This window comes from Ambystoma mexicanum, chromosome 1q (genome assembly GCF_040938575.1).
Source record: "Ambystoma mexicanum isolate Mex_15411 chromosome 1q, UKY_AmexF1_1, whole genome shotgun sequence".
NCBI lineage: Eukaryota > Metazoa > Chordata > Amphibia > Caudata > Ambystomatidae > Ambystoma > Ambystoma mexicanum.
In genome coordinates this window covers 659,403,161-659,417,668 of record NC_090922.1, presented here as the reverse complement: position 1 = coordinate 659,417,668, position 14,508 = coordinate 659,403,161, and the positions used below count along the sequence as shown (strand labels likewise).

At 48.3% G+C, this 14,508-nt stretch overlaps 1 protein-coding gene across 7 annotated transcripts in view; it reads left to right on the top strand.

The window, feature by feature from the left end:
- The window catches only part of PRRC2C (proline rich coiled-coil 2C), a 1,565,218-nt gene that overhangs the window by 1,154,846 nt on the left and 395,864 nt on the right, over positions 1-14,508 (top strand). The gene's annotated exons all lie outside the window — the stretch shown is intronic.

Sequence of the window (14,508 nt, the reverse complement as noted above, 5' to 3'; positions counted from 1 at the left end):
TTAGAAAATGATATTTCTGATGTTTGTTAATCTGCTTAGAATCACATGTTGTGCATAGGTCCGACATCCAGTGGTCACTGCAGAGTATTGCATTTTGTTTTTCGTAGTCGAAAAGGGGACGTCGACAAGGCGCGTCTGTAACACTATCCCTATAGTGACGTGCGTTGTACCCACAATCCCTCACACGTCGAGGTCCCTCAGTTCGTTTTCTTCCGCCCAGCTCCTGGTCGCCTTTATGCGGAGCTCCTCGAGAGACATTGCCAAATAGTTCCTTCGACCTTTGGTCGTTTATTATCAATAACTTAGATCCCTCCTTCGATGCAGAGCTGTTTCTCCGCCGAGCAAGCTCTTCGACGGAAGGACGAGCGGAGGGGATCCATCGGCGCTGCCGAACACGTGGCCTGGCCTCGCCGGCCATACACAGTAGGGAGAGTGGGGTTTTGTGGTCTTTCTTTCTTCTCTTTAAGAATGCCTTTCTCTTTCCTCTCCCTTTCTTTCGAGGTCGTAGTCACACTTATTACCCTCAGCTATGGAGAGGACGCCATTTAGGTTTTGCCCGCTTTGCAAGGGTAAATATACCTGGAAGGATAAGCACAAACGGTGCAACCGTTGCTTACCACTCGATCACCAGGAGGACGGCTGTGCTGCCTGTAAATTACTAAAGCCCAAAACTCTAAAAGACCGCAGGGTCAAAAGGTGGGCGGCCTACGCCATGTCTAGGCCTGACTCCTCGCCCGCCGCCGCAGAGTGTAACGAGGGCAGTGACTACACGGCCCCCGTAACGGAGGCTGTAGACCTCTCAAAGGAGCGTTCACGCTCCTCGTCCGTCCCCGGCCCCGACAAGCCCGGCTCACGCCCAGCTTATGGGGATGAACACCCCGGCGACAAGGACGCACACGGAAAAACACCAAAGCACATACCCCCCGGCACACATTCATCGAAGACAAAGGCAGCCATAGCGCCAACGGGGACGCCGGGCCCACCGGCGTCTTCCGCCGACCGTAAGGGTCATCAGCCCTCCCTGCCACCGCTTCCGCGACTGGCGACTGGGCACTCTAAAAATAAGGGCGCTAACACCAAAACCTCCGGCGACGCGCATCGCAAGAGCGCTCTCGTTGCCAACAGGGACTCGACGAGCAGGGACTCGACGTGCAAAGGCTCGACGTTACATAGCGTGACGGCGACCGATCCCTCGGAAGAGAGAATGATCACTGAAAGCCTCGCACGCATAGCATCTAAGGACGGCCAGAGACGTACAGCGAGTGAAACGCCGAAAACCGCGCACAAGGCCAAAGATATGCCGAAAGCGCCGGAAAACAGATCAAGCCAGTTCCCGACGCCGACAAAAGGCCCTAGCCAGCAAGAAGGCTACTCAGAAGGCGAAGGCTCACTTTCTTCGACGTTATGGGACAGAACCAGACAATTACAGGAGGAAGAAACTCCTTTTTCTTTCCCAGACCGTCCTGGCTGACCTCAGTGGACCTTTGAAATGTTCCAGACCTGTATGGACAAACTAGACACATTCATGTCCATCCCAGAAGGTAGGGTACCCAAGAGACCAAGGGAGGCGCCCCTGGAGAGTCCAAGGGCTAAATACCAGAAGTTTTATAACCCCATACAGGAGGACATATACTCTTACAATCCCACTGAGGAAGACACCTTCTTCCAGGAGGAAGATGAGTTCACCTATGTTGAGGACCAACAAGAAGAGGAAGGTTTTCACGAGGAAACTAACCTATGTGAGGGGGGATTCCAGGAAGACACAGACGAGGGCGACACCAACCCCTGGCAGTCACCGGCTAGGTCGACTGACACAGGCAGTAGCAGTATAGTCATCAGATCTACTGAAACTACACCAGTCAGGAACCCTTCGCCTGTCGATGATCAGCCCACCTTCAATGCACTGCTGAAGAAGGCAGCAGCACACTTCGAAATCGAAACTGGGGAGGTCACCCCAGACACCGATTTTGTGGAGAGGATTATCAAAGAAAAACCCCCCAGTAGCCAGATTATACCCATCCTCGCCTCAGTTAAGAGACGTATTACACCTTCTCTTTCCACTCCTGCATTGGTGAGAGGGGTCAATCTGAGGATTGAGAAACTGTTCTCTCCCTCTCAATCAGACCCATTATATATTAAGGGTGACTCAATCCCGAACTCCCTGGTCGTGACCAACACCAGGAAAAGGGCAGGAGTCCCACTATCTACTAGCGAGGCACCCCCAGATAAGGAGGGGAAGAAGCTGTATGCCCTAGCCAAGAGAATCACCACCTCTGCAGCATTCTCTACCAGAATCGCCAATAATAATACCCTATTGGCAAGCTACGCCGATGCTCAATGGGCTAAGCTCAAACAGGACATCGAAGAAGTCCCCGAACCCCTAAGGACTCGTTTACTGGCTACAGTTAGCGAGGGCTCTCTGGTCAATCAAAGCATCGTCGAGAATACCCTCGATGCAGCAGAGACGGCTGGCCGCACTCTGGTACAAGGAATTTTACTGAAGCGTCACGTCTGGCTTCGCAATTCCGGATTTAAGGCGGAAACACAAGCGTCCCTTATTAATAAACCCATAGAGGAGTCCAACCTCTTTGGGAGAGCAGTGGATGACGCACTGGAGAACGCGAAGAAAGAATTTGATACAATAAAGACCTTAGACCAAATTTCAAAACCCCCTAACAGGTGGGGATTTGGTAATGAGCGCTTTTTTCGTGGACAATGCCAGCAACAAAACCAACTACAACAGTATTCTGCCAGCAACTACCAGGGTAATCGCGGCCAGTACAATCAAGAGGGGTCAACGCCGTGGCAAGGGAAGAGGCCGGGGTTCCACCCCAGAGGCTCCCAAGCCAACAACACCACCAAGTGACGCGAAGATTCGCTCCCCTCCCCTGCAACGCCGGTCGGAGGCCGGTTATAATCCTTTCATCCAGCATGGGAGGGAATAACATCAGACCGCTGGGTACTTTCCACCGTAGCCCGCGGCTACTGTATAAAGTTCAACAGTTCCCCAACATACAGACCCCCGAAGGGACGCCGCATGACACCAGAACACCTCACCATCCTTCTCCAAGAAGTGGACCAACTGCTGGAAAAAGGAGCCATAGAGGTCGTGCCTCTATCTCAGGTAATGGAAGATATTTATTCAGTGTACTTCCTTGTACCCAAAAAGGATCTAACCATGCGCCCTGTATTAGATCTGCGCCCAGCGAACAAGTTTGTCAAGCCCCAAAAGTTTTGTATGGTGACCTTACAGGAAGTGATCCCACTGCTATCACAGGGAGATTACATGACAACACTGGACATGGAAGATACATAATTTCATATTTTAATGTTGCCAGCGCACAGAAAATACCTCAGGTTCATGATAGAGGGCAAACACTACCAGTTCAGAGTGCTACCCTTCGGCATAGCATCTGCACCAAGGGTATTCACGAAAGTACTGGCAGTGGCAGCGGCCCAACTGCGCAGGTTATCCATCCCAGTATACCCTTACCTCGACGACTGGCTCATAACAGGGGATTCTTACGAGACATGCTTCTCAAACACCCAAAAGACTGTAGACCTTTTGTTCCAAATGGGCTTCTCCATCAACGAGAAGAAGTCCAGCTTAGACCCCAGCCAAGTCAAACAATTCCTAGGGGCTCTAATTCGAACAAAGGACGGCCTCGTCTTCCCCTCCAACGAGAGGGTCCAAAACATGCTGTTTCAGATCCCCCAATATGTGGCAGGTCGAGAGGTGACGGTGCGCAAAGCGATGCGATTGCTAGGAATGATGGCGTCGTGTATTTATTTGGTACCTCACGCGCGCCTGCGCCCAATGCAAGAGTGGCTCAACAGCCAGTACTTTCAGGCCAGCGGACAATGGGACGATCTAGTGGTGGTCTTGCAAGCCTTGGTTCTCTCGCTACGGTGGTGGACAAAGGAAAACCTGATAATAGGGAAACCCTTTGCCACACCCGCGGTGGAGGCCACTCTAACCACGGACGCATCCCTCACAGGATGGGGGGGGGCTCACCTAGCCCATCAGACTGCTCACGGAGTGTGGACTCCGAACGTAGTATCCAAGCACATAAACCTACTGGAGCTACTGGCGGTGTTCAAAGCACTAAAAGCCTTCCAGGAACACCTACAAGGGAAGACAGTGATGGTCCTTACAGACGGCACCACAGCCATGTACTACATCAACAAGCAGGGGGGGCACCCAGTCTCCAGGACTGTCCAAGCTGTCCCAGAATATATGGAAGTGGGCTCTCAAACACAACATGTTCCTACTGTCACAACATGTACCAGGGGAACTCAATCTGCTAGCAGACAAACTCAGCAGAGACTTCCCCCTGCCCAAAGAGTACGAATGGCGATTGCACAAAGACATCGTCTTAGATGTCTTCACGCAATGGGGATTCACGGAAATAGACCTGTTCGCAACTCTGGAGAACTCACAAGGCCAAAGTTACGCTTCCAGGTACCCCCAGAACCAATCCAAGGGGAACGGTCTGTCGATTCAATAGTCAGGGAAATTTGTTTACGCCTTTCCCCCGACTCCCCTTCTCAACAAAGTGGTGCACAAGATGCACCAGGAGCAAGTTACCATGATACCAGTGGCCCCAATGTGGGCCCGGCAGCCATGGTTCGCTCACTTGATGGAGATGTCCCTATCTCCCCCAGTGAAACTTCCCTGCCCGTACAACATGCTGTCACAGGACAAGGACAGGACACTGCATCCATGCCCTCAGACCATGAACCTAGCAGCCTGGCTCCTGAGATCATAGAATTTGGACATCTACAATGTATGGACATCCTCAGGGAAGCCAGAAAACCTAATACTCGCCACTGCTATTCTAGCAAGTGGAAAAGATTTGTCATCTGGTGTAGAGGTAAGAGCATCAACCCGGTTGACTGCTCTCCCACACACATTGTTTTGTACTTGACCCATTTACTGGATTCAGGTCTAGTGTTCAATTCCATTAAAGTCCACCTGGCGGCACTTTCTGCATACACCACTTCCCAACTTAGTGTCGTGGTGGAAGATACCAGTTATCAAGGCCTTCATGGAGGGGGTAAAGAGAATACACCCTCCGATAGCTAACCCAGCTCCCGGATGGGACTTAAATGTGGTACTTTCTAGACTCATGGGCTCGCCTTTTGAACCCATGCACAAGGCAACTCTTAAAGACCTCACTCTTAAGACTGCTTTCCTAATAGCTATCACCTCCATTAGGAGAGTAAGTGAACTACAGGCTCTTTCTGTTCTAGATCCCTTCGTAACAGTTCACAAGGATAAGGTGGTTCTACGCACACACCCAAGGTTTGCACCAAAATTCATCTCGAAATTCCATGTAAACCAGTCAATAGAACTACCAACGTTCTTTCAAAACCCTTCCAGCTTGGGAGAAAAAAGTCTGCATACACTAGATGTACGCAGAGCTGTCATGTTCTACATGGAAAGAACCAAGCCACTGAGAAAGACTAATCAGTTCTTTGTCTCGGTGGCAGCAGGAAGAGAAGGAGATGCAATCTCAAAGTCCACTATATCTAGATGGATTGTTCAATGCATCACTCTCTGTTTCTCTCTTGCTAAGAGAGAACTACCCTTCAAGCCAAGAGCACATTCTACTCGAGGCACTGGCGCTTCCATAGCGTTCATTGCAAATGTTCTCCTTGAGTCCATCTGCAAAGCGGCTACCTGGAGTTCTGTGCACACCTTTACAAAACACTACTGTCTAGATGCACACTCTAGATCTGACTCCCAGGTGGGACTGGCAGTATTAAGACATCTTTTCTCTACTGTTCCTTCTCATAACCCACCGCCAACTCCGGGTACTGCTCGCTAGTCTATGCACAGCATGCATTTCTAAGCAGATTAACAAACATCAGAAGACAATGCATTACTTACCGTAAAAGCATTTCTGATGGTTGTATCTGCTTAGATTCACATGCGCCCACCCTTCCTCCCCGCTCGGATGGAAGGAACATAGACACCTTTCTACATCTCTCTCTCTTTTCTGTACTCACTCATGTATAGAAGGCTCCCTCAGGGCAGAAAAAATACAAACAGAGGGACCGCAACACGTGAGGGATTGTGGGTACAACGCACGTCACTATAGGGATAGTGTTACAGACACGCCTTGTCGATGTCCCCTTTTCGACTACGAAAAACAAAATGCAATACTCCGCAGTGACCACTGGATGTCGGACCTTTGCACAGCATGTGAATCTAAGCAGATACAACCATCAGAAATGCTTTTACGGTAGGTAATGCATTGTCATATGGGGTGTGGGCGTTTAAGAATAGATACAAAATTAAAGGGACTGAGGAGGTTGTAGGGGTGGGGGGGGAAGCACCCCCAAAAACAATTTCAAAAAAATTTGATGGGTTTTTTCATTAAAATATATGCGGTAAAAAACATCCCGCAATGAAATGACATGGAACCCCCATCATGCCATGCAGGTCGAAGGCGCCGTGGGCAGTGACGGCAGCGTTGCTGTCTTTTCGGACGGCGAGGGGTACGGGGAACATCCAAGTGCAAGCCCCAAACCCTAGTAGACAGGCCGACGGCCCTGTTGTGGGGATGACACCCGGTGGCAAGAGCACTTCCTCTTCCCACACTAAGCACACACCCTGTGGCGATGTGTCGGCTGCGCTGACCAAACACCCAGATTCGGCGTCTAGGGGGTGATCAGTAGATTCCCTGTCCTCTGGGCACTTGAAATCCTGGTTGTCCCATGACAGGCCCCGTAAGACAAAGAACGCCGCCCATAAAACACCTTCGACCGAATGTCGACAGACTAGGCGGAGGTCCCTTCCAGGGCCGAAACTCAACATATTGTGTCGAGACAAAACACAGGGTTTTCTCACCTGGTTAAGAAACATGTCCCCGAAGGACTGTTTAAGCCTTCTAATTCCAAAAAATCTTCCTAAAAAGCTCTGATCATAGAGACAAGTATCATAAGAACAAAGACGACGCTCATAGGGACAAGTATACCCCTTCAAAGATATTGTAACTGTCCCACAGGAAGAAGAGGGTTCCTTAAGTGAGGCCTTACAAAATAAAGGCCTATACACTTCTACACCCCAAGTTCCTGCCATACCCTTCCAGGGGCTCATCCTCAGCTCGGCCCTATGGTCAGCAGAGGACACAGATAGGGTGATGTCCAGAATGACGTTTTTTTGCAAATCTCTTTGACAAAAACCATCATGCACTAGAACATTTTCAAAATACACCCCCTACTGCTCAAGCTTCAAGCTCTCGGCTCCTGTCTTCCAGTTCTCAGCCACCAATCTCTTCATCACAGCCATCGGCAAAAATGTCTAGCATTTCTGCAGAACTGTATGACATGCATACTGACACCGACGGGGATCAGGATCAATATCAACACGGCGATGCTGCTGCTGAAGCTCCCACTGCTGCTGGGGAGAGGTGTATACTACGTCCACTCCACTCCAATTCAACAGGATTCCCCAGTTCCTGATTTTACAGAAGATAATCTGCCCTTTTTTGATGATGTACTAATCAAAGCAGCTGCGCACTTCGGTATTCAAACACAGGAGACTAAGCAATACAAAGTTTTTGTCGAAGACATTTTGGGAGACGAACAAGCTGACACCCAGTTCATACCCATCTTAAAGTATTTCCAGGGAAATACCCAACCTTCACTGGAAATTCCCAATCAAACAAGGGTAGTAAACCCACGGATAGAATAACATTTCCGCCCACCGCCGTCTGATCCTTTATATATTAGAGGGCAGCTTAAACCGAATTTGCTGGTTGTTACAACTATTCGAAAGAGGGCAGATACACCACTAGCCTCGTCTGAGGATCCCCCAGATAAGGAGAGCAAGAAGTTCTATACCACGGGAAGGAAAGTTGCAACTTTGGCAGTGTTTCAAACTAGGATCGCCAACAATTCCACACTGTTGGCGAGCTATGACTGCCATAAATGGGATGAAATAACGGCCCTCAGCGACTCTGCTCCAGAGCCTCCAAAGTCTAGAATTTCCCTAGTAGCAGCAGAAGGCAATGCCACAGCAAGCAGCTTGCTAAAGAACAACCTCAACGCTTCAGATAATGCGGGCCGTATTATTGCGGGAGGAACCATTCTCAAGTGCCACGCTTGGCTTGGCCAATCTGGCTTCAAGCTTGAGACCCAGGCAACATTACTCAGCATGCCAGTGGAGCCAACCGTACTATTCGGCAAAGCGTTAGACGCTCTGAAATCAGCCAAAGAGGAATAGGATACCCTCAAATCCTTTGGCAACGGACTAACAAAAAACCTGGCCAAAGTGTCGGGAACAATTTTCACCGTTTTCGCTGCCAAAGTTCCCAAAGATGGTCTGTATACAGACCGAATCGGAACACACATGAAAAAACAACCAGGGTCAAACGTCCCAGGGTTATCAAAGAGGCCAGATCCTGAGGCCAGGGGAGAACCTCCACATCTAGAGGTGGGGGTACATCTCCCAAACAATGACAGCCCGCTACAGGTCCCCTCCCATTCTTCCCCAGTCGGGGGGCACAGATTTCACTCTTCACCCATGCATGGGAGGGAATAACCACAGACCAGTGGGTGTTATCTACAGTAGCGGGGGGTTATTGTCCTAGAAAAACCATCGAGCCACCCACGCGCTTAAATACAACAAGAGAACAAATAATCCTGGTGGAAGATGTCAACACGCTGCTCCTCAAGAACGTCATCAAGATTGTGCCGTCCAACGAGGTAAACAAGGATATTTATTCAACCTACTTCCTTATGCCAAAGAAAGATCTAACGATGTGCCCAGTATTAGACTTACACCCTGCAAACCCTTATGTAAAGCCACAAAAGTTCTGCATGACAATGCTACAAGAGGTAATTCCCCTGCTAAAACGGGTAGGGGGGGATTACATGGCAACATTGGATATGAACGGTGCCTATTTTCATATTTCAATGCTCCCAGCGCACAGAAAGCTCTTGCGGTTCAAAGTAGCGAACTAGCACTACCTATTCAAGGTGCTACCCTTCGGAATAGCTTCAGCTTCAAGGGTATTCACCAAGTTACTGGCGGAGGTGTTAGCGAGAATCCTCAGAAATGTTGTAATTCCTTCCACTTTAGAGACCCCCAGCAACTTTTCTGGATTTTGAAGACTTGATTTTTTTTAACCTGGAGAGAGTGAGACTCTTGTTCCCACTCTCTGATGTATTTTAATGTGTTTTTTTTTTTTTATATACACTTGTTTCTTTTGGTTATGGAGTCTGACAAATAGGCATTGTCTTTTATTTTGTGTCACACAGCACCTTCATTGCAGTGACGCAGGGAAATCTTTCAGATCTCCAGAAGTTTAAGTACCTTCTCTGGGATGAACTACTGTTTCCCAGAGCAGTAAAGTGAAATTGACTTTACTTTGCACTGTATTTGCTAGTCCAGGCACAACCTATCTTACAATAGTGCTTAGTATTCTCTGTGTCTAAATGCTCATGTAACATTTGTTACCCTTGCCTCTCAGAATGGCTGGTGGCAGTGGTTTTTCAATGAACTACCATGATTTTCCCCAACCACAGCTCCGGTAATGTTAAATTGCGGGAGCCATGTTTTTCAAAATGGCGCTGAGCCTCCTTTGTTAAAATGGTCCCTGCTCGTCGTTTTTTGCCATTTCTTTGTGGAAGGATCCTTCTCGAGTTTTTTTTTTTCTGTGCGCCAAACCAGGTTTGGTCTTTAATTCGCCTTTGGCGGGCTTCAGGAGTGAAACCCACCTCTGGCTCCAGTGTGTCTGGGGTAGCCAAGAAGTGAGGGAGGTGCCCGAAAATCTGTGTGCTTAGTCTCCAAAGAGACCCAAATGCACTCTGTGGTGATTGGCTTGCTGACTGTCCGGCAAGGGCAGCCACCCTGCTGCCATGAGTGGCAACTAGGCTGGAATTAATGGGAGAGAAATGAATAAAAGGCAAGTCTTTTGGCATGGAAGAGGGCGGCTGCTACAACTCCTGAACTGTTGGGTTGCCCGATGAAGCCCTGCTCCAGGTCTGAATCGCTAAGTTTGCATCGACGGAGAAGCCCTGCAAGGATGACTTCTCCTTTGATTTGGTAGGACCAATCAACTCCCAAGTAAGCCACCTGGACAACCGTCTCTGAGCTTGTTGAATTTCCTCAGTGTTGCTGCAGGAAACCGTAGAGCCAGGGAGAGGGACACCAGATTGTGTGTGTTGCTTTTAAGCTGGCCTAAAGCTTTTGGAAGATCCTCCGGACTCCCACGAAGCAGGACTGACCAAGCCTGACCCCCCACCCTCCCTCCCCCCTCAGTCGAGTGGGGCAACTCATGTGTGAAGAAAGTCATTCTTGACAGCCAGGAACCGCGCTTATTGCTATCTGCTGAAACGCAAAACAGCCACTGAAAGTAAAGTTTGACTGTGCCAGTACAGTTCAGGAGTCCCCCGACGACGTCCTTCTTGTCCCCTCGACAGAGGCCCAGGAACAGTGAAATCTGCAGAGCTGTACAGGAACAGAAGTCTTAAGCTGCATCTTTTTCTTCTTTACTAAGGTACTGTAAAACTAGCCTAAGAGAACTTGCCTCTTACTGTGGAAGTGCTTGTAACCTCTGCATCTCACAAGTCTAATCAGCTTGTGGCCCTACATTTGGTTCTTCTTTTTCTCAGACTCCTAAGAACTTGTGCAAAGACTTTTCCATTTACTTACCTGAAGTGCTGCATCCTATACAAAGTATTTGGCCTATTGACTTTGACTTAGCCTATTAAATTGAATTACTCTTCTAAGTGCTATCTGAAAGTATTTGCCCTGCTTATGAATATTTGTAATTTGTTGTGTTCTAATAACCTTTGCCTTTTACTTACTTTTTAAAGAGTATTCTGAATGCCAACAGAAAGATATTAATGTCCTAGCACCCTTGTTACTGAAGTCACCTGTGGGTGTACGTTGTATCTGTGGGCCATCCCAAAAGGGTCTTGTCTGATTCAGAAACTCAGAGTGTACAGTATTGAAGTATATTTGTGTTTACTATTCTATTGCTCCCTTCTGAAGAAGGCGTTATAACTGACTGATAAATACATTATTAATTGTTTATGCAAGAAACCTTGAGTGTAAGAGTTTTTGAATACCTGTAACTTTGAAATGTTGTAACTTCACTACAGCTCACATTTCCCCTCTTGAGTTCCCCAACACGCTACCAAAACTGTGTAGTACAAGCTTATACCAAAGGTTGGGTGCCTAGTTGTTTGTAGTGTTCCCAGAGGGTACTGCATTCAATCTTTGCCTAACAGGAGTCAATCCCAGTGTACCCCTACCAGGATGACTGGCTGATCACAGGAGAAACATCTCATCTTTGCAAACAAAACATGCAAAGAACCATACATCTTTCAATTGGGCTTCTCAATAAACAAGAAAAGTCAAGTATTGTACCAAACACAACAACAGTTCCTAGGAGCTGTATTCCATCCATGGAAAGAGTGCAGAACATGCTTCGGCAAATACCCCAGCATCAAGCCGGTCTCCAGATAAGCGTATGTAAAGCAATGCGTTTGTTAGGCATGATGGCATCGTGCATATATCTATTCCCACACTCATGTGTGCGCATGCAAACAATGCAGGAATGGTCGGTGAAACGGTGGTCTCGGGCAAGTGGTCAGTGGGACGATCTAGCAGTCGCTTCGCCAACACTAGTTCAAAACCTACGCTGGTAGTCAAAAGAAAATCTGTTGAAGGGAAAACCCTTCATGATCCGGAAGCACAAGCGATTCTCACAACAGACTCCTCACTGTCCGGGTCGGGAGGCTCATTACCTTCACCACACAGCACATGGTCTGTGGACTCACATCACAGCACCATATGAGCCTGCTGGAACTAATAGTATTCAAAGCACTTGAAGCATTCGAAGCACAATTGACAAACCAGTCGGTTCAAATTCTAACTGACAGCACAACTGCGATGTTCTACATCAACAAACGGGGGCACACACTCTCCATGTCTGTCCAAGTTGGCGCAGAAAATATGGAAATGAGAACTCCAACAGGGATATCGCTATCCTCACAACACGTTCCAGGGTATTCAACACTCTAGCAGACTCTCTTGAGCAGAGATGCCCTACCAGAGGAACACGAGTGGCAACTAGACTCAAGCGTCGTAGACCACATCTTCTCTGTGGGGTTACCCCACACTAGATTTGGTTGCTACAGGAGAAAACAAGCAATGCCCAGATTTCACGTCCAGATTCCCCCAGCCAGACTCCAAGGGGAACGCCCTATGGACTCATAAAACACCATAGAATGTACTCCTTCACTCATTCTAAATTATATGCTCCACTTGTTGGATTCGGGGTTAGTATTCAACTCTATAAAGGTCCACCTGGCGGCTTTATCAGCTTATACTGCCTCTCAAAAGTAAAGTATTGTAGTGGAAAATTCCAGTCATTAAGGCATTCATGGAGGTAGTAAAAAGACTCCACCCTCCAATTTCTAACCCACCGCCAGGATGGAATCTTAATGTAGAACTGGCAAAGCTCATGGGGCCCCCCTTCGAGCCTATGCATAAATCAAGTCTGTCAAGACCCACAGCCCAGAATCCCTCTGGCAAGCCCATGGGCCAGGAGAGATCTGGGCTCGGGTCTCTAACAAGCCTTGGCATCTGCTTCCTAGGCCCTCTTGGAGCCAGTCCAGTTTCATACACTGTGAAAAGACATGTGCTCAGGGGACTACTTTATTTTGAAGCTGTCGGCCAACATGGACGCATCCACATAACTTGGCTCCTAGGAACCAAGCTATACGGTATAGTGTTTTGGGTGCGGTAGCTTAGGGACTACTTTACCTGGACTACTCTCTTGAAACTATTTAAACCACACCCGAACTGGATAACAAGCTTTGCGTTACTTTGCAATCTTGCAACGTGATGCTCACAGTGTCCAGCTATACCCGCGAACCTCGGAGAAGCAGCACCTGCAAGGAGGCAAAAGGAACATCATTAGCAGCAGCATTTTACCTGCAATCTTCCATCTTTAGCCGCCCACAGCTCCGGCGAACAGCTTCCTAGGATCAGCGCGTCTCCCAGACCGACTGATCTGAAAGAGGAAAGTAACCAGGTATTAGAGACATTACAACATTATGAACTGCGCCTAAAGGCTCACCTGGCAGGTCGCCCCTCGGCCAGCATCGCCTTGGAATTCCACACCCTGGGAGAACACGGCAATCTATGAGAAAAGAAGAGAAAACAGGTTAGCAAAGGCAAGGCATCACAGCGCTGCGCAGAACGCCTACTTACTGCACCATAGCGCTCATTACCCGCCATCATTTACCGGCGATGCCCAACTCCGCCAATGCGCCACACTGAACCTCTGCATATCTAAGGAAGAGAAAGAGACATTATTAAACCAAGAAAGGCGTGCAGGAATAACCGCACTATACAAAAAAACAGCAATAAGACATACCTGAAAGACATCAAACGGGGCGGCATCGGTGAAGTAACTAGATTGCATTCGCCCACAAAGGACAACGCGCCCCTGCCAAGAAGGCAGGACGGAGAGCACACCTAATTCAACAATAAGGTTAGGAGAGGCCCTAGAGGAGCTGAAGGCATACAGGGTGGTGGGAGGCTAATTACCTCAGTTGGCCAGTCTTGAACATAGCCCTCCTGTGTTTCAGGCAGAACCTCCCCCACAGGCCACATCCGGGAACCACTGAGAAGGATACCAGTGTCCAATACGGCTGGGTGGCGTTCCCGTGGATACCAGGTGAATGTAACAAGTCTTGAACACTTGACATACAAGACTACCTTCTTAATGGCTATTACTTCATAAGAAGTTAGTGAATTGCAAGCATTGTCAGTGCAGGACCCTTTCTTTATTATCCATAAAGATAAATAGGTGTTATGTACTCATCCTAGGTTCTCCCCTAAATTAATTTCCAAATTCCACGTGAACCAATCTATTGAGCTTCCGGCTTTCTTTCAGAATCCAACTAGCTCAGCTGAGGTAAAACTCCACACACACTGGATGTGAGGAGGGCGGTCCTTTACTACGTAAACAAGTCCAGGCCACTTAGGAAACCAGATCAACAGTTTGTCTCTGTAGCACCAGGCAGAGAAGGAGACCGCATTTCCAAGAATGCCATCCCCAGATGGATAGTCAGATCTATACAGTTATGCAATTCATTATCAAACAAGACACTGCCTTTTACACAAAGCGCTCACTCCACACGGAGCACAGGGGCTACTCTGGCATTAATTGCAAATGTCCCCTTAGACAGCATTTGCAAAGCAGCTACATGGAGCTCAGTACATACTTTCACTCAGCACTACTGCATTGACACCCATTCCATAGCAGATACACAGGTGGGACAATCGATTCTAAAACATCTATTTGCCGCTGCTCCTTCTCGCGACCCACCACCTTCTAACACTGCTCACTAATTTATGCATAGAATGTGATCCAAGCAGATTCCACAAGCCTCAGAAGAGATACATTACTCACTGTAATCGTATTTCTGATGCTTGTATCTGCTTAGATTCACATGCGCCCACCCTTCCTACCCTGA